The sequence below is a fragment of the Equus caballus genome, chromosome 9, assembly GCF_041296265.1.
Source record: "Equus caballus isolate H_3958 breed thoroughbred chromosome 9, TB-T2T, whole genome shotgun sequence".
NCBI lineage: Eukaryota > Metazoa > Chordata > Mammalia > Perissodactyla > Equidae > Equus > Equus caballus.
In genome coordinates this window covers 20,953,424-20,973,971 of record NC_091692.1, presented here as the reverse complement: position 1 = coordinate 20,973,971, position 20,548 = coordinate 20,953,424, and the positions used below count along the sequence as shown (strand labels likewise).

The window sequence follows — 20,548 nt, the reverse complement described above, 5'->3', positions numbered from 1 at the left end:
AGAGGATTGAGGGTGGGAGGGTCCAGATATAGTTACAAATAAGCTTCAAAATGTCAGTGTAATAAAAGTCCATGTGGTTACAATAATATCACAATGGAAGGAGGAGAACTCAGTGATGATAGAGGGTGAAGCAGGCTCAGGACACATTTCATAAAGGAAACGATACTTGAACTGAGTCTTAAAGATGCATTGCATTTTGTAGGTAGGAAAATAGTGAAGCGAATGCCTGCAGATACACAGTGAGCAGAGGGCCTGAGGGAAGAATAGGAAGTAGCACTCTGGAAATGGCAAGCGGTTCAGCATGGCTAAGCGTAATGTCCAAGGGATTCAGTAGAGTCCATATTTAGATGGAGGACTTTTGATACTACATGAAGGAGTTTGAAGTTTTTCTTATAAGCTAGTATAGTGGGTTGAATGGCAGCCCACTAAAAGTTATATCCATGTCTTAATTCCCAGAACATGTGATTGGAAGAAAGATCTTTGCATATGTAATTAAGTTAAGAATATTGATGTGAAGAGATCATCCTAGATTTCCAGGTGGTATCTGAATCCAATAACAAGCGTCCTTATAAAAGACACACTTAGGAGATTTGACAGACAGAAAGGAAGGCTGTGTGCCCATAGAGGCAGAGATTAGAGTGATGCAGCCACGAGGCAAGGAACACCTGGAGCCAGCCAAAGCTGGAGGAGGCTAGAAAGGATTTTCCCCTAGAGCCTCCGGAGGGAGCATGGCCCTGCCAACATCTGGAGTTCAGACTTTTGGCCTCCAGAACACTGAGAGAATAAATTTCTGGTGTTTTAAGTCACCAAGTTTGTGGTAATTTGTTACACAGTCTCAGGAAACAAATACAGCTGGGATCTTAGACTTTTTTTTTTAATAAGTAGGATCTTCAAGGGCAGGCCCAGTGCAGTAGTGGTTAAGTTCATGTGCCCCACTTCAGCAGCCTGGGCTTCACAGATTTGGATCCCGGGCGTGGCCCTATACGTTGCCCATCAAGCCACACTGTGGTGGAGTCCCACATACAAAATAGAGGAAGACTGGCGTGCATGTTAGCTCAGGGAAAATATTCCTCAAAAAATGAAAAATATAAATATATATATATATTATATATAATAAATATAAATATAAATCTTTAAGCTGGGCAGTTCTAAGGAGATCTCTGAAGATATGTGGGAGATGGATCTGAGAGTGGCAGGGCTGGCAGAGCATTTGTTTTGAGAATCCAAACAAGAACTGATGAGATTTTAAACTAAAAGAGTAACCATTGAAATGGACTGGGGCTGGAGGGAGGTGGGAGTTGATACTCAAGAGGCTAGAGGCATAGAAGCTGTAGGATATGTTAAATGGCTTGAGAGAATGAAGGGGAAAATATATTAAAAACTGTTCCCTAGATCTAGCTAAGCTGCCTCAGTGAAACTGATGCCATTCACTTGGGAGAGGGACTCGGCAGGAACTGTCATTCTGCTTGTGAAGGGCCTCTGGACACCCAGGTGGAGAGAGCCAGTTGATAGTTGGAGATAAAGCTCTGGCACTCAAGAGAGATCGAGGCTACAGATGCTTGTTTGGGACTTACCAGAATACAGGTGGTAGCTGAAGTTCAGAGAAGAAATAAGAGGAAGTATATAGAGCGAGACGGGGAGTAGGGTAAAGACAAACTACCAGAGAGCATTTAGACCTGAGCAGACGTAAGAATGCGTGAAGAGGATTGAAAAGAAGTGATCAAGAGAGAACAAGAGTAACTGAGAAATAATTGAGATGAATCTCAAGAAGAGGGTGGTGGTCATGGTGCTGAAAGCCACACAGTAATCGAGAACAGATGAAGAGTAGCTTGGTTTAGCCATTAGGTGTGCATTAGAGATATTTTCCAGAGCAGTTTCTATAGTATGGTGGACAATGGGCTGGGCTGCTTGGAAGTAAAATGTGGAGGAAATACAGAGATCTATAGAAAAAATATTCTTTAAAGAGCATAGCCATGAAGAGTAATAAGACATTAATTAGAGAAAATGCATGGAGGGAGATACTTAGGCACATTTATAGACAGCAGAGAAGGACTTAGAAGGAATGATCCAGTAAAAGGAGAAGCTAAAAATAGAAAGGAGAAGGTAAATAAACGATATAGAGGATGTGGAAGAGATGAGAAGGGGATAGATTTGAAAGCCCAGGGAAAAGTCATGAACTAAAGAAGAGGCAGACTTTTCTATGGGACTAAAAAGGAGATACGCCTCAGTATAAATTATTTCTATATAGTTAGAGAGAACAAAATGGAAGAACTTCTCTTCTGACAGTTTGATTTGTTTTTCTAAAATAAGAGCCAATGCTTCACATTGGGATGGGGGTAGTGACAACACCGTTGTGAAAATTGGTAAAGATTTAGAATTTTCCCAAATGAAGCTGAGCGGAGACTAACACAACTTTATTTCTCTTCTCCTTCATTAAAGTTCACTCTCCTAAAAACCATCTTTCTGTCAATTCATGGTCACTATTCCCTCAAGATTTGACTCAAAAATTACTTCCTGCCTTCTCTGATAGAACTAGATTTTTTGCTGCCAAAGTACATATATCTACAGATGTGACTGTATATCACGTTATAGCTTACAATATTTACTCTGTCATATTTGTTTAACTGTCCAAGATTAGAACCTTGCTTTATACCCTTTTTTATTCGTCCTGTGGCTCATACATAGTGCTGAAACTAGATAATTTAGTTTATCTATCAGAGTCTATGGACTCTAAGCAGAGAGCCTACACAGCTCAGTTTGCTGAGTAGAGTTTTTGTTCATGTGTTTAGTATTGACATAATTAGTAATAGCGCCCTCTTTCACTCTCAAGATCGTCCTGGCTTGGATGATAATTTATGTGAAGAACCCAAAGGGAATTCATTTCCAAGATAGAAGATAGAAGCTAGGACAGTAGAGGCTGAAGAAGGGTAGTTTGTCAAGTCAAAGGACTGATGGCCAAAGGGGACAAGGTCGGGGTGGCATTGAGCTGCTTCTGAAGCCTACAGGATAGGATCCAAGTTCTGCTCATAACCCAGTCAATGCCAGAGTCATTGGAGAGCGATGGACACCTTTACAATAGTAAAGGCTACAACTTCTTTCACACAAGGGCATCTGACCTTCCTCCAACCAGTGAGTGAAAAATCAAAGCAGAAAAACGAACCAACTACAAAATACTCTTTGCCTGGGAGAAGAGCAGAAAACTTCAAATTCTGCCTCTAAAGTCAATAAAGACAGCAAAAGTAGCACTATTGTCTTTAGGAATTATTAGCTTTAGGAACCAAGACTGAGGAGATGAGCTACAATTTATTGAGCCAGATAGTCTCTGGATGAATTTTGTATATATTTATGTATGTATGTATTCATTTATATATGTATTCTACTTAGTCTAACAAAAACCTATGAACTGGGTCACATCATCTGCATCATATAAAAGAAGAAATTGAGATTCAGAGAGGTTGAGTCAACATGCAAAGCCACCCAGCTTGTTAGTAATAGAACAAGAACAGGGACTGACATTCATAGACTCTCAAGCCTGCCTCTTTCAAATACAAAGGCCTAGGGAACTCAGCTGTGATCAATCAAATATCTTTGCTATCAAATAGTCACCGTACCTTCCTTGAACTTACTCATATTTGAATCCATATAAGTTCCCTTGAAATGATCCATATTTGAATTTTGCTATTGCCATTTGCAGACACTCTGTGCTATAACAGACTATGGTGAAGAAGTAATTTCCAGGCAGTTAATACAACTGGGGTATGAACAAAGACTGGGCGCCGAAACTTGTAGAGCAGTTGTTTCTGTCTGTTTGTTTTGTTTTATTACGGACACTATGAGTTATGGGCACTATAAGGAGCATGATGTGTTTTTGGCACAGCCTCTCTGTTCCTTTTCACACATGGCTCTTAGACTCGAAGTCACGCTATAATTAACAACAACACCAAGTAGCTCACTATAACACCAAAACAACTCATTCATGGTAAATGAAGTTGCCACGTATCTCCCAAGTATAAAAGGGAAAGGGAAAAATCTTGGACTTACCTATGTTATGCACGTTTATGCATTATTGATAAATAAAATTCATTTGGGAGTGACATGAATTCACTGATGAATATTGTTTTCCATCAAGCATTTTTAAGCTTAAGTTACTCAGAAAGAGTCCGTTTTTCCAGAGTGTTAATGTTGAGAGCTACGGCAGTGACACCACAGTAATGCCCATCATTGTGATGTATAATATAGATGTTATTACACATAATAGAAAGCATTTTTTGGGCATAATGCATTTTTGTTGCCTACATGCTGACACCAAGCAGATATAAATGTGCTTTAATGTGTTTCCCTTTAAAGGGCTAGTGTAGACGCACCCTCGAGTATATGTTTTGTATAAGGTTTGGTGAGCAGCTCGCTTTTAGTAGCTGCTTCCTATATTCACTTTAGTATTCCTAATAGCTCTAATTATAAACTGCACAGTTTTCTATTCCTTCCTTGCTGTTCTTTGTCATTGCACCGCTCATAGACATTTAAACAGTGGAAGCTGTTTATAGTTCATTAAACACTTTAAGCTGTTGTTCTAAAGTTTTATACTTTTTTGTATTTTCCAAGTCATTTCCCTCTGCTGTCATATGAAACCATGCAACACAGTTCAATAGAAGACACAAGATACGCACATTTTTTGGGTAATCAGTAGGGCTAACAGCCATAAATGAATCAGAGACTTTGGCTATCTCTTTTATGTTGTGTTTGGTATGGTATTTGGCATAGAATTTTTAGATCGTTTTTAAAAGAATGATCCTCTGTAACTCTTTTCAAAGTAGTAATTTTGCTTCTTAAATAAAAATGCTAGCCAAAAGGGAGTATTAACTTATATTATGATATGATACAGCATAGGAAATGTGACTATTGGAAAGCTAAGTATTTTCCTATAACATCACAGTAGGAGGAAATGGGGTAATTACTCCAATAAATGACCCACTAGGATGGTATTAAAATTTGAAGAAAGAGTGATTTGCCAGCATTAAAACTGCCATGAAATGTGCAGGAGACCATAATGCTATCAGAAGGAGGCAATCTTTGATTTCTCTTGGACTAGTCACACTGTGACTGTCACTTCTAGATGTCCTCCTGGAACATGTCCTGTGTCAACCACTGTGTTGGAAGACTGCATAGACCAGGCTAATTTAGAATTCTTTCCCAAAGGCATTATATAATCTTTCTGTGAAAAATAGAAGTGAGAGATTATGGATTTATTCTTTGCTGCTCACACCAGATAAAAAATTCTTCAATATCATATTAATTTATCAAGCAAAGACTCACTTATATCATCACATTGAGCATGCTTAAGACACATGATTCTATAGCATAGACATGCTTTTGTATTAAAACAACTTACCAAGAACCAAATTTAAAATATTAGAGCAAAATAAGAGGAATGGTGCAGAGAAAAGGAGGCTTTAGGTTAACATTGAACTTCCTAATGATGATTGATTCGAGACCCTGGCGTGGTGCCTTCTTCTCTAGCAGGAAGCTTGCTTACTTTCTGGAGGCCTCTAAGGTGCAATTGTGCAGGTGACCTGCAGTAAGCAGGCCCCGCTCAAGGTCTACTCTTGTAATTGTGTGAAAATTGAGTCTATTTCCTTCCCATTCTCCACTCAGGCAATATTCTTCCTTTCTGAAGTTTTTCCACATTTTCCTTTGTTATTATGAGATCCAAGGATTTCATAGTGAGATCCAAATTATCCCCTAATCAATAAATAGACTTATCATGAAAAATTTTATGTACATGTAAAACAAAATAGCAAGTCTTATTTAACAAGTTGGATCTTATGAACCCTAAGATTTCTGACCCAATATATATAGCTGATGACAAATAATAAACTCTTTGTATCACTTCCCTTGATTTTAATTCATATTAATATGCACTTAACTACACAATTTGCTGATACTATGTGTATGCTATATGCATCAATGGAAAGATGACTCAAAGCCAAAAAAATCATTTATATTAAAAACCACCATAGGATATAATTCTCAAGAATATTTTTTTTCTCAGAAAGCTGGTCTATATTTCTGTCTGTCACTTACATTTCTGTATAAGATCTTATGACTTTGTCTCATTATCTCTATTTATTAAATGAGGAAATGATATCTCACACAACAATGATATGAGGTCATATAAGTATTTTTTAAGTGTAAAAACACTTTGTAAACTATAAAATGTTACATAAGTGTATACTGTTATGATTCTTAAAATCAGTAAACATATTTTGCCTTTCTGTTAGACTCTGTGGTACATTTTCTCTGAGGGGAAAGGACCAAAAGTGGAGAGACAGTAGCAGAGAGGAGAGATCTCTGGCCTAGAAGTCCAGCAGGCTATGATCTTGAATGTCCAATGAAGGAGTTCGTTCAAGGAGCGATTGTGGGACATAGTGCAAGCCCTAGGCCGGATGATACCAGGAATACACAGAGTAATAAGCTGTGACGCTAGTTCTCTAGAGGCTCGCAACTAACCCTCCCTATGCCATCTAAGTGTTATCCCCTAGTCCCCATTTCTGACACATTATACTGCTCTCATCTAGATTGCTTCAATGGCCTCCTAATGAGTGGACCAACTTCCACTCTTGCCCTGCTCATCCCCCACTCCATCCACTATGGTCTAGTCTCAAAGCAACAGCCACCAATGGCAGTGAACTTCACTCCCTGCCTCCCTCAGAATAAAAACCAAAGGCCTACAAGGAGTCCACAAGGTTGGAGCTGCTGGATCCCAATGACTCCCTGGCCTCCTCTCCTGCTTCTCCCTGTCTCATTTAGCTCCAACAATATTGGCCTCTTTGCACTTCCTGAAATGTGCCAGCCCCGCTAGAACTTCAAGGTTTTCACGTTTGCTTTTCCCTCTGATTGGAATTGCTCTTCCTCTGAAATAATTGAACAACTCTTTCTTTCCTTTTATTCCATTTTCTGCTCAACCGCCATTTTATCAGGGACATCTTCTCTGACCTCTCACCATAAAATAGCATAGCCCACTACACTTTCTGTCTTTGTCTCTCTTTGTCAGTTTTAATCACTGTTATGACTGACATATAGCAGCAGCTCAATAAATATTTGTTGAATGAATGAAGGTGCTAACAGACATGTCAAAGTGGAAAATTACACAGATAGATTAAAGGAAGAATATTGCCTAGAAAGAGACTCAATTATTTAACAGAGTGTTTTGAGTGAGAAAGGACAAGGGTAAGGATTATTCAACAGATGGTGTTGTGAGGGCTAAAATTTAATTTGGAAAAATAATGTGGAAATCCTCACTTCACAGGGTACCGTTTAAGGTTCTTGGCATCAAGTAATGGAAACCACTCTGGATTTTACTGGGAGGATATTGGTGACTATAATTAAGAGGAGGTAGTGATATCAAATGGAGAAAGGGAGGGAGTCAGGGCCTTCTTAGAAGGACACATAGCAGGACATAGAGAAACACAGACTCTCAAGGAGCACAACACCTGGTCAGAACCTATTCACTCCAATCCTTCATTCCTGACCTTGAACATTTGATAGTAATACGTAAAATGTAGTCTTTTCATGATGAGAAAATATTACAAATAAATTCACATTAAAATGAGAAATGTTACCCTTTTGGAGTATTGAGAATGATGGGGAATTTTTATCTTCTTTAGATTTTTTTATACTTAATTTTTAAGTTATTTACAATAAACGTACATCATTTTATGTTTATAATAGTTATTATAAACTATTATAGAGTTCTCGTCAAGATGGCGCTGTGAGCAGACGTTGAACTCACCTCCTCCTACGAACACAACCAGGTTACAACAATTTTGGGAAGAATCACCCTGGATTGAAAACTGAAAACTGGATTAAAAGAACCCCCACGACAAAGGACAGTCGTGACGAAAGCAGAAGAGGCAGAAACTCCCGCTGGAGAGGAAAAAAAGCCACCTTTGGGAGCAGCGGAGCTTCTCAGCTGGCCAGGCGGGAGCCAACATAAGGTACGAGCCCTCCCTGGAGGAGTGAGGTCCAGGGTGGGGGTGATAGTGTTATAACCATCTTTTGGACTCAGCCCAACTGAGATGGGGGTCTTACTGTCTGGCTTTGCTGGCTATTAACTGCAGCGAGGACACCCCAGAAAAGCTATCGGCAGAAAGCCAAAAAGATCTGGGTCTTAAAGGGCCCACACACAAACTCACTCACTGCAGCAACCTAAAATAACCAGAGAGAAGGCTGACTGTCCTTTGGTGAAACAAGACTCACCTGGTGGGCTCTGGGGGCATCTTGGTGAGAGGAGGATCCTCTCCGGAGACTGAGATATTGGTGGGGGCCATTGTTCTGAGCTGGTCCAGGCGTGCTGATACAGACACAGGACACTGGTGGGGGCCATTGAGGTGCCTCCCTTGGGCTGTTAGCCCAGGGGTCTGCCACACCCACCAGAGCACAGATTTAATCCAGTTCAGCCAGGGCAGGGAACCTGCCCTAGGGACTGGCCCCAACTAACAGCAAGCCCTCAGGCTACTTTTCAGCCTGCATTGACTGAGTGCCTTGATCCTCTACAGACAGGCAAGGGTGTCTGCCTCTGTGGGGCAGGGCTTGTGTGAGGACCAGGTGAACTGTGGGGGGTATTGGGGCAGAGGTGGGGGCCTCTGCAGTGTGGCGGTGGGGTATTCTCCAGGGGGTTGAGAAGTATACACGGACCAGGACTGTGTTGACAGTGTATGTGGTCCAGAGGGGGGTGAGGCTTATCAGCGGCAGAAGACTTGTACTTCACAAATAGCCATAAAAAGGATCAGCCCCACCTTCCAAAGACTGAAACAACTGAGTGCCTCCATGCCAAGGGCTAACCCCACTCAGCTGCTCTCCTAAGAGAACTGACATCAGCCTTGTTGGCCTCAGGCCTATCGCAACTGTACGCCCCTGAGGCTAGCAACCAGCTACGCTGGGTACCAACCCAATTAAGAGGGTGATTGCAATAAGAGTGTGCTAATAGACTTTGTAGCCAACAGTGCTGAGGCCACTCCAAACTGGATTTACAAACAGCTGGGAAGGAAAGATCAGACTCCCTGGGTACCTGCAGTGGGAGCAACCCTTCTGCCACAGCAGAAGAACACAAGTAGCCCACAAAGGGGTCACTCCTGGTTCTTATGGTCTGGTGATGAGAGGGAAGCACACTGCTGTGCCTCATAAGGCATCTCATACATAAGGCCACTTCTCCAAGATCAGGAGACATAGCCGACTCACCTAGTACAAAGAAAATAGCACAGAGAAAGAGGCATAATGAGGAGGGAAAGGAATACTTTCCAAGCAAGGGAACGCTACAAAACACCAGAAAAAGAACTAAGTGAAGCAGAAACTAGTGACCTCCTTGACAAAGAATTCAAACAAAATATAATGAGGATGCTCACAGATATGCGGAGAAGAATGGATGAACACAGTGAGCACATCAGCAAAGAATTGGAAGATATAAAAAAGAACCAATCAGAAATAAAGAATACAATACTCGAAATGAGAAATTCACTAGAGGGACTCAATGGCAGAGTAGAGGAAGCAGAAGAACGGATCAGCGAGCTAGATGACAGATTACAGGAAATCACCCAAGCAGAACAGAAAAGAGAAAAAAGGATTAGACAGAATGAGAACAGTGTAAGGGAACTCTGGGACAATATCAAGCGTGCTAACATTCGGATTATAGGGGTCCCAGAAGGAGAAGAGAGAGACAAAGGGGCAGAAAATTTATTTGTTGAAATAATAGAGGAAAATTTTCCTCACCTGAGGAAGGAAACAGACATCCAAGTTCAGGAAGCACAGAGAGCTCCAAACAAGAGAAGCCCAAAGAGGCCCACATCAAGACATATTATAATCAAAATGTCTAAAATTAAAGACAAAGAGAGAATCCTAAAAGCAGCAAGAGAAAGGCCACAAGTGACATATAAAGGGAAGCCCATCAGGCCGTCAGCGGACTTCTCAGTCAAGACCCTACAGGCAAGAAGAGAATGGCACGACATATTTGAAGTGCTAAAAGGAAAAAACCTACAACCAAGAATACTCTATCCATCAAGGCTGTCATTCAGAATGGATAAAGATATCCCAGAGATATAGAGCTTCCCAGACAAGCAAAAGTTAAAGGAGTTTATCACCAAGAAACCAGTTCTACAAGAAATGCTGAAAGAACTTATTTAAGTGGGAAAGTAATGACCACAAATAGAGATAAAAGAAAAAAATTATCAAAAAAAACCAAAACAACAAGAAAAAACAGGCAATAAAATCACTTGTAAGGTAAAAGTATAGTAAAGGCAGCAGATCAACTACCTGTGAAGGTAACATGAAGGTGAAAAGACAAATGTACTAAAATTACCTATTTCAATGATAAGAGGGTAATGGATAGACACACACTAAACAAAAGACTATATATGATGTGAAAATCATATAACGTGGGAGGAGGGGAGTGAAAAAGTAGAGCTTTTAGAAAGAGGTCAAGCTAACGAGTCTATCTACTCAATATAGACTGTTATATGCATAGTATATTAAATAGGATCCTCATGGTAACCACAAACCAGAAACCTATAACAAGCAGGAAAAAAAGTAAGACAAAAGAAATCAAACATATTACTAAAGATAGCCATCAAACCACAAGTGAAGAGAGCAAGAGAAACAGAAAGGAACTGAGAAGAACTACTAAAACACCCCCCAAAAAAGAAAAAGTGACAAAATGGCAATAAATACATATTTATCAATAGCTATATTAAATGTCAAAGGGCTAAATGCTCCAATCAAATGCCATAGGGTGGCCAACTGGCTAAAAAGATAAGATCCATGTATATGCTGGATACAAGAGACACACTTCAGACCTACAGACACTCACAAACTGAAAGTGAAAGGATGGAAAAAGATATTCCATGCAAATGGCAAGGAAAAGAAAGCAGGGGTAGCAATACTTATATCAGACAAAATAGACTTTAAATCAAAAACTGTCATAAGAGACAAAGATGGGCACTACATAATGATAAAGGGAACAATCCAACAAGAAAATATAACACTTGTAAATATCTACGCACCCAACATAGGAGCACCTAAATATATAAAGCAATTATTAACAGACATAAGAGGAGAAATAGACAGTAACACAATAATAGTTGGGGACTTTAACACTCTACTTACACCAATAGATAGATCATCCAAACAGAAGATCAATAAGGAAACACTCGCCTTAAAGGACACATTAGACCAGTGGACTTAGTGGATATATACAGAACATTCCATCCTAAAACCACAGAATACACATTCTTTTCAAATGCCCATGGAACATTCTTCATGATTGATCACATATTAGGCCACAAAATAAGTCTCAATAAATTTAAAAAGATCGAAATAATACCATGCATCTTTTCTGACCACAAAGGTATGAAACTGGAAATCAACTACAGAAAGAAAACCAGAAAAGCCACAAAAATGTGGAGATTGAACAAAATGCTACTGAACAATGATTGGGTCAATGAAGAAATCAAAGAAGAAATAAAAAAATTCCTGCAGATAAATGAAAATGAAAACACGACATGCCAAAATCTGTGGGATACAGCAAAAGCAGTTCTACGAGGGAAGTTTATAGCAATTCAGGCCTACCTCAACAAAGAAAAAAAATCCCAAATAGACAATCAAAAAGTGCACCTAAAGGTACTGGAAAAAGAACAACAAACAAAGCCCAAAATCAACAGAAGGAAGGAAATAATAAAAATCAGAGCAGAAATAAACAAAATAGAGACTAAAAAAACAATAGAAAAAATTAATGAAAGCAAGAGCTGGTTCTTCGAAAAGATAAACATGATTGACAAACCCTTAGCTAATTCACCAAGAAAAAAAGAGAGAAGGTTCAAATAAATAAAATCAGAAATGAAAGAGGAGAGATTACAATGGACACCTCAGAAATACGAAAGATAAGAGAATACTATGAAAAGCAATATGCCAACAAATCGGATAATCTAGAAGAAATGGATAAATTCTTAGAAACATACAACCTTCCAAAACTGGACCAAGAAGATGTAGAAAATTTGAATAGACTGATCACCAGTAAGGAGATAGAAACAGCAATTAAAAACCTCCCAAAAAATAAAAGTCCAGGACCAGATGGCTTCCCCGGTGAATTCTACCAAACATTCAAAGAAGACTTAATATCTATCCTTCTCAAACTCTTCCAAAACATTGAAGAGGAGGGGAGGCTTCCTAACTCCTTCTATGAAGCAAGCATTATTCTGATACCAAAACCAGACAAGGACAACACAAAAAAAGAAAATTACAGGCCAATATCACTGATGAACTTCGATGCAAAAATCTTCAACAAAATGCTAGCAAATCGAATACAACAATACATTAAAAAGATCATGCATCATGATCAAGTGGGTTTCATTCCGGGGATGCAGGGATGGTTCAACATCCACAAATCTATCAATGTGATATACCACATTAACAAAATGAAGAATAAAAATCTCATGATCATCTCAATAGATGCAGAGAAAGCCTTTGACAAGATACAGCATCCATTTATGTTAAAAACTCTAAATAAAATGGGTATAGAAGGAAAATACCTCAACATAATAAAGCCCATATATGACAAACCCACAGCAAATATCATTCTCAATGGAGAAAAACTGAAAGTTATCCCTCTAAGTACAGGAACCAGACAAGGTTGCCCACTGTCACCACTCTTATTTAACATATTATTGGAAGTCCTAGCCAGAGCAATCAGGCAAGTAAAAGAAATAAAAGGGATCCACGTTGGAAAAGAAGAAGTGAAACTATCACTCTTTGCAGATGACATGATTTTATATCTAGAAAACCCTAAAGAGTCCACTAAAAAATTTTAGAAATAATAAAGGAATACAGTCAAGTTGTGGGATACAAAATCAATGTACAAAAATCAGTTGCGTTTCTATACACTAACAACGAAGTAGCAGGAAGAGAAATTAAGAATACAATCCCATTTACAATTGCAACAAAAAGAATAAAATACCTAGGAATAAACTTAACGAAAGAGGTGAAAGATCTGTACACTGAAAACTATAAGACATTGTTGAAAGAAATCGGAGAAGACACAAAGAAATGGAAAGATATTCCGTCCTCTTGGATTGGAAGAATTAACATTGTTAAAATGTCCATACTTCCTAAAGCAACCTATAGGTTCAACGCAATCCCTATCAAAGTTCCAACAACATTTTTCACAGAAATAGAACAAAGAATCCTAAAATTTATATGGAACAACAAAAGACACCGAAGAGCCAAAGGATTCCTGAGAAAAAAGAACAAAGCTGGAGGGATCACACTCCCCGATTTCAAATTATACTACAAAGCCATAGTAACCAAAACAGCATGGTACTGGCACAAAAACAGACACACAGATCAATGGAACAAAAGTGAGAGCCCGGAAGTAAACCCACACGTTTATGGACAGCTAATATTTGACAAGGGAGCCAAGAGCATATGATGGAGAAAGGAGAGTCTCTTCAATACATGGTGTTGGGAAAACTGGACAGCCACATGCAAAAGAATGAAAGTAGACCATTCCCTTACACCATGCACAAAAATCAACTGAAAATGGATTAAAGACTTGAATGTAAGACCCGAAACCATGAAACTTCTAGAAGAAAACATAGGCAGTACACTCTATGACATTGGTCTGAGCAGCATATTTTCAAGTCCCATGTCTGACCGGGCAAGGGAAACAAAAGAAAAAATGAACAAATAGGACTACATCAAACTAAAAATCTTCTGCACAGCAAAGGAAACCATCAACAAAACGAAAAGACAACCTAACAATTGGGAGAAGATATTTGCAAACCACATATCAGATAAGGGGTTAATATCCAAAATATACAAAGAATTCATACAGCTCAACAACAAAAAAACCAACAATCCAATTAGAAAATGGGCAAAAGATATGAACAGAGATTTCTCCAAGGAAGATATTCAGATGGCCAACAGGCATATGAAAAGATGCTCAACATCATTAGCTATCAGGGAAATGCAAATCAAAACTACAATGAGGTATCACCTCACTCTGGTCAGAATGGCTATAATTAACAAGACAGGAAACAACAAATGTTGGAGAGGGTGTGAAGAGAAGGGAACCCTTGTTCACTGCTGGTGACAGTGCAAACTGGTGCAGCCACTATGGAAAGCAGTTTGGAGTATCCTCAGAAAATTAAGGATAGATCTACCATATGATCCAGCTATTCCACTGCTGGGTATTTATCCAAAGAACTTGAAAACACAAAGGCATAAAGATACTTGCACCCCTATGTTCATTGCGGCATTATACACAATAGCCAAGACTTGGAAGCAACCTAGGTGCCCATCAAGGGACGAATGGATAAAGAAGATGTGGTATTTATACACGATGGACTACTACTCAGCCATCAGAAATGACGAAATCCGGCCATTTGTGACAACATGGATGGACCTTGAGGGTATTATCCTGAGTGAAATAAGTCAGAGGGAGAAAGTCAAATACCATATGATCTCACTCATAAGTAGAAGATAAAAACGACAAAAAAAAAACCAACCACATAGCGTTGGAGATTGGACTGGTGGTTACCACTGGGGAAGGGGGGAGGGCAAAAGGGGTGATTAGGGTCACATGTGAGGGGATGCACTATAATTAGTGTTCAGGTGGTGAACATGATGTAATGTATACAGAATTTGAAATATGATGTACATCCGAATAAAAATTTAAAACAAAAAAAACTATTATAAAAGGAAAATTTATATTATAACTATTAAAAACGAAAATTTCTCTTTGAAGCAAATTGCTATGTTTATTTTGAGTATGGTGTAGAAAATGTGGTTTACTGTTTTACTGTTTTCTCTTTGAGGAGTCCTAGAAGAAAATGTAGTCTCACTCTAGTACCCAACGGAAAGGTATAATTTGTCTGAGCTTTTGGTCAGTTTTTATCTCCAAAATATGACCATATATCCTTGGGACGTCAGTTACCGAAAGCCTTGGGTTTCCATACAACAGTAAAAAACTGGAAACAACGTAAATATTCAAAAACAGATGGTTAGTTAAACCAGCAATATGCCCATAAGATTCATGATGTATGTATGTTTGTATGTCCATAAAAAGAAATTCTGAGTCCATACAATGAACTGCTCTGAGCATCTCCCCATGCAAAGTGTGGGCAGTGATGACAGAGGGAAAAATTTTTATTAGTTGATTATTTTACAGTGACCATGCATTTTATTTTAATTACAAATTTTATAAATGGAAATAAAATCAGATAACATACACAAAAATGTGAAGAAATGCAAAGATATTCACAGTCTTTTAAATTTAGAAGTTTCAAAACAGTATATATGGTAAAACATCATTTACAAGCATTAAATAGAGCCTATACGAAAGCAGCTCAAGTTGGGAAAAATGGTTGTCTCTGATTGGCATGATTCTAAAGGAGTTTTATTTTGTTTCATTTCCTTCTATGTGTTTAGTAAACACACTTCAATGACCACATCTTTCTTTAATAATAAATTCACCTTTTCTAAATGAATAAAATTACCAAGAAGAAATACATTTGTGTGTCTAAAAATATAAAATTAAAATGCATAAAACTAGATAAATCTCATTACATAAAGAGGTCATAAAATAGGAAAAGTACCCAGAGATCTCGATAGATAAGTACTCAAAGACCACAAAATGACAATCTCTTTTGAGGACAAATAACTAGGGACAACATAGGGAAGTAAATATTCATCATAAATCAACAAAATGCAAATGAAAACGAGGTAACTCTTCATAGATTAAATTAGCTAAAAATGTAAATTGTCACACCCAGGAACGGTAAAACTGCAACCCTCATGCCTTTCTGGCTGCAGCCATTCACTGAAAGGGCATTTGTGTGGAGCCCGAGGTTTGGAGACAGGATGGTCTGGGGCGAGTCACATCCCAGCACTTTCTTTTTGTGCACTCTGGGCATATGGTTTTGTCTTTCCTCAGTTGTAAAGGTGAGGGTAATAATAGTGCCTCCTAAAATGTCCTACTAGGAGGATTTAATGATTCAATACCCCTAAATATTTTAGAATAGTAAACATTTAATAAATATTAACTATTAATTAGTAACCATACATCAAGATTTCAACAGGAAACAAAGGATATACACAAATTATCATAATTCAAGGAGCATCTATTTTCAAAAGGACTATTTACAAAGGTGTGTGCAAGAGTGTAGGGAAATCATAAGCGATAGTTGAGGAACCTGAGGCTAACAGTAGTGGGCTGTTATTATCCGTCGTTCTGAGGGATGATGTGTGGGAGGAAATGCTGCAACACAGAAGAATGGTTACAAATGAAAGAAGTCCTGGAGAGGAAAAGTGATCTCTGTCAAGTGACATCATCAGCTTGAAGTAACCTCTTAAGTAGGGAGTCAAGGGAATACGTGCCCTGACTCCATTTTTCTCTCTCTTTCTCTTGCCAAGGTTCCCCATTGGCTGAATTCAGCAGTTACCCTGTGCTGAGCCAGTTGATGCAGTCCATGTGGTTCAGCCTCCTGGCACAGAAAGAAGGGTACAAAAGGAGGAAGAGTGGATCTGGAGTGTGTCTGGCATGGACTATGTCCTAGACTCTCTTTGAGAGTGGGGCAAAAAGCAGATTATTCAGTGCTATATATCCTCACCAGACCATTCTGCCTTCTCCAAGGGCTCTTTGGGGAAGCAAATACGTTCCTTTCCTTTTCCTTGCAAAGTACCTCCACCAGTTTCCTTCAATCATGGGAGCCAGTGAGCACAGGCCCTGGAGATCCAGTCTCTGTGAAGCATCATCAAAGTATTCAAACAGAGTCTCTTTTTAGGAGCTAGTCTCACACTCAATAAAGCTGTATGTTAGGCATGACTAGGCTGGGACTGACATATTTTGAGCAAGTGAATGAAGGCCATCCACAGAGTATCAGAGGAAAATCTGCTGAGATTCTAAGCCCTGTATAAGATAGAAATGACTGTGATAGGGGCTAAGACCTCATCATCAAAGATAAATCATTCCATGGCTGATCCATGGTTACTGACCAATAATCAATCATGGTTATTGATCAATGGTTAATTTCTACCAGATTGAAATACACTCCCATCAGAAGCAAATTTCAGGCCCCAAAAGTACAAACAAGAAGTACAAAAAACCAAAAACTGGTAAATTAGTGAATATTAAATTAAAGAATAGGTATTTAGTAAAAAGATTGATACAAATATATAGCTATTCCATGGCTATAATAACTGAACAAATTGGAAAAAGAATTCACCATTGCACTTAGAGTTTTTGTTTGTTTGTTTGCCTGTGAATCCTTTCAATGCTAAGGAATAAATGGACGAAAAAATTCAATCGAGAACATGTGCATTAAATGAAAGATGAATTTTCTCTAAGCCTTTATATGAGTGCATATACTTCCTCCATCAAAGTTCTCAAATTTAAAATACAGCAGACAACGATAACCGTGAAAACGACAAATCTCCAGCTTCTTCTCATTTTCATCCCAGGAGACTTTTGGTGCCCGTTCTTCTCATCCTCTCACGTCTTTTCTCCCATTGTCTGTCTTTGGCAGCTCCTCTGCCTCCCCCCTCCCTTCGGGCCTTCGTTCAGATTGGCTCCAGGAAATGAAAGGAAAGCAGCAGTCTGGTAGCATGTCTCCTCCATCTCTGCATCATTTTGTATTCCTTCTCACTGGATAACTATTGTACAGAAAAAGCAGAGGAGACTCGCCAACGTTGTGGTGACTGAAATGCTTTGCCTTGTGAGTGCAGTACAAGGACAGGGAATGCAGCTCACTTGATAACACTCACAACAATTTCAAGGCTAAAGAAGATACTGTTATCATCCTTAGTCAGGGTTCTTTTCTCTGGACTTCCCCAGAATTGATTTCTTTTTCTTCTTAATTCTAAATTACCAACAATCTAGAATGAAAAGATAAAATATCATTTTTATCCTACTAATATGTGGGAAAATATTACTGGCCCCAACTTTATAAATAATGCCTTTATTTAGATTTACTACTGCTGCTTATATTTCTAAATAATCATCATTATGTGGTTATATTTATGGAAACGGATTATCAAAATGCATAACGTAGTCTTTCCATTAACTCTTTCACATTAATGAGTTGCTATTTAGTAAATTACTATTTCCTGGCACTAAAAGGAAGAAAGCCAGTGGCCTGAATGATTTTCCAAAGTGCCTATTAATAAACACCCAAGGCATATATTAAAATACTAGAACGCAAGGGTCTTTAGGAAGTACATAAGCTTGTGCGCTGGGGTTTTTAGAAAAGTGCATTAACACTTTCATGACTACAGCATGGTGCTCAGTAGACTCTTCTTCTAGGTTTTCTTCTCTAATTTTCACTGTATTTTGATTTGTGGCAATTTTACAATGATTTCTGACTGAACCAAAGCTTTCTAGTTTCATTGCTGTGCTGAGAAATACTAAATGATCATTTGCAATCTTGTATCAAGGATCTCCTAAGCATGTTACTCTATTTTTTACTTCATTATGTTAGAAGCACTTGAAGACAGAAAGGACCTATAAAAAGCATAGGTGGTAAGAATTTACCTTTTAGAATTCTTGAGATATTAATGAACCTAATTGTTGAAAGCATAATCTATTTAATGCAGTTGTTAAGATTCTTTCTTTGATGTTGGTTAATCTAAGATTTAATATTATTTTAGCTTTTTTAAATTAAGCATTTTATGTAGAGATAATTGTAGTTTCCCATGCAGTTGTAAGAAATAATACAGAGATCTCATGTAACTGTTACCCTATTCCCCCAATGATAACATTTTTGCAAAACTACAGCACAGTATCATAACCAGAATGTTGATATTGACACAATCAAGATAGAGGACATTTCCATCACCACAAGGATCACTCATGTTGCCCTTCCAGAGCCACACTCTCTCCCTCAAGCCCTTACCCTGTTCCTTAACACCTGGAAAGATATTTTCCATTTTTATCATTTTGTCTTTCAAGGATGCTATACACTAACTCAAATCATACAGTATCTCACCTTTCAAGATTGGATTGTTTTTTTTTTCACTCAGAATAATTCTGTGGAGACTCATCCAAGTTGATATGGGTATCAATAGTTTATTTCTTTTTATAGTTGCTAGGTAGTATGTTATGCTATAGATGTACTGAAGTTTGTTTAATATTTACCCATTGAAGGATGTGGGTTGTTTCCAATTTGGGCTATAATGAATAAAGCTGCTATAACCTTTGTCAACAGATCTTTGTGTATACTTGAGTCTTCATTTCTCTGGTATAAAAGTCCAGGAGTGTAATTGCTGGGTTGTATGTTAGTTGCATGTTTAGTTTTTTAAGAAACTGCCCAGCTATTTTCTCAAGGGTCTGTACCATTTTACACTCCCACCAGTAAAATATGAGTAGTCTAGGTTCTCTGTGTCCTTACCAGCATGTGCTGCCGTCACCATGTTTTTTTATCCATTCTGACAGGTGTGTAGTGCTATTTGCAGTTTTGATCTGCATCTCCCTGATGACAAATGACGTGAAAACCTTTTCATGTACTTTCTTCCATATATTTATATTCTTAAGCAAATTGTCTTTTTATATCTTTTGTCCATGTTCTGATTGGTTTGTTTGCTTTTTTTTTTTTACTAGAGAAATTGAGAGTTCTTTATATATTCTAGAGACTAGTGCTTTATCTGATATGTGGTTTGTAAATATTTTCTCCCACTGCGTAACTTATCTCTTAATCCTTATAATAGGATATTTTGCATGAAAAAAGTTTTTAATTTTGATGAAACCCACTTTATCATTTTTTTTCTTTTAAGCATACTGCTTAAGGTGTCAAGTGTCAGAATTCTTTGCCTAAGCCTAGATCCCTAAAATTTTCTCTTATTTTTTTCTAGAAATTTTATAGCTTTATGTTTTACACTTAAGTCTGTGATCCATACTGAGGGAATTTCCATCTAAGAAGTGAGACTTGTTTTTGAGAGTTCGTTTTTGCTTTTGCTGGCCGGTTGCTCCAGTACCATTTGCTGAAAAGGCTATCTTTCCTACGTTGAATTACTTTCCCACTAATCTCGGGGCAAATTTGTGCGTGTATATTTTTGGATTATTTCTTTTGTTCCCATGGATCTACATGTCTTACTCTCCACATCAACCACGCCATCTTGACTATTACAGTTACAGTGTAAGTCTTCAAATCAGATAAGGCTGATTTTTCTTCACATTTTCTTCTTCCATTCCTGTGGGTTATTTGTATATTTATTTGAATGTCATTTTGAATTATCTGTATTGTTTTTGAGTGTGTTTCATTATACGTATATAGAGTATGTGTGTTCTCTAGATATTAAATTGTATTTACATAACTTACAGTCTACCATATCATCATTTTACCAGTTCAAGTGAAAAGCAGAAAATTTACCTCCCTTTACTCTGTTTACAATATAATTGGCTTAAATAGTTCCTGTACTTACATTTAGAACCACATTAGATGATCTTAGAACTTTTTCTTCAACCATCAAACATAATTTTAAAAACTCAAGAGAAGAAGGAAAGCAAACTAGT

At 38.1% G+C, this 20,548-nt stretch overlaps 1 long non-coding RNA gene across 1 annotated transcript in view; it reads left to right on the top strand.

Annotated features, from left to right (window-relative positions):
* Positions 1-7,745: 7,745 nt before the first annotated feature.
* Positions 7,746-20,548, top strand: part of LOC138915381 (uncharacterized) — a 122,289-nt gene continuing 109,486 nt past the window's right edge. The window contains exon 1 of the long non-coding RNA XR_011421251.1: positions 7,746-7,994. This is a non-coding gene — a long non-coding RNA (uncharacterized lncRNA). The remainder of the gene's footprint in view (positions 7,995-20,548) is intronic.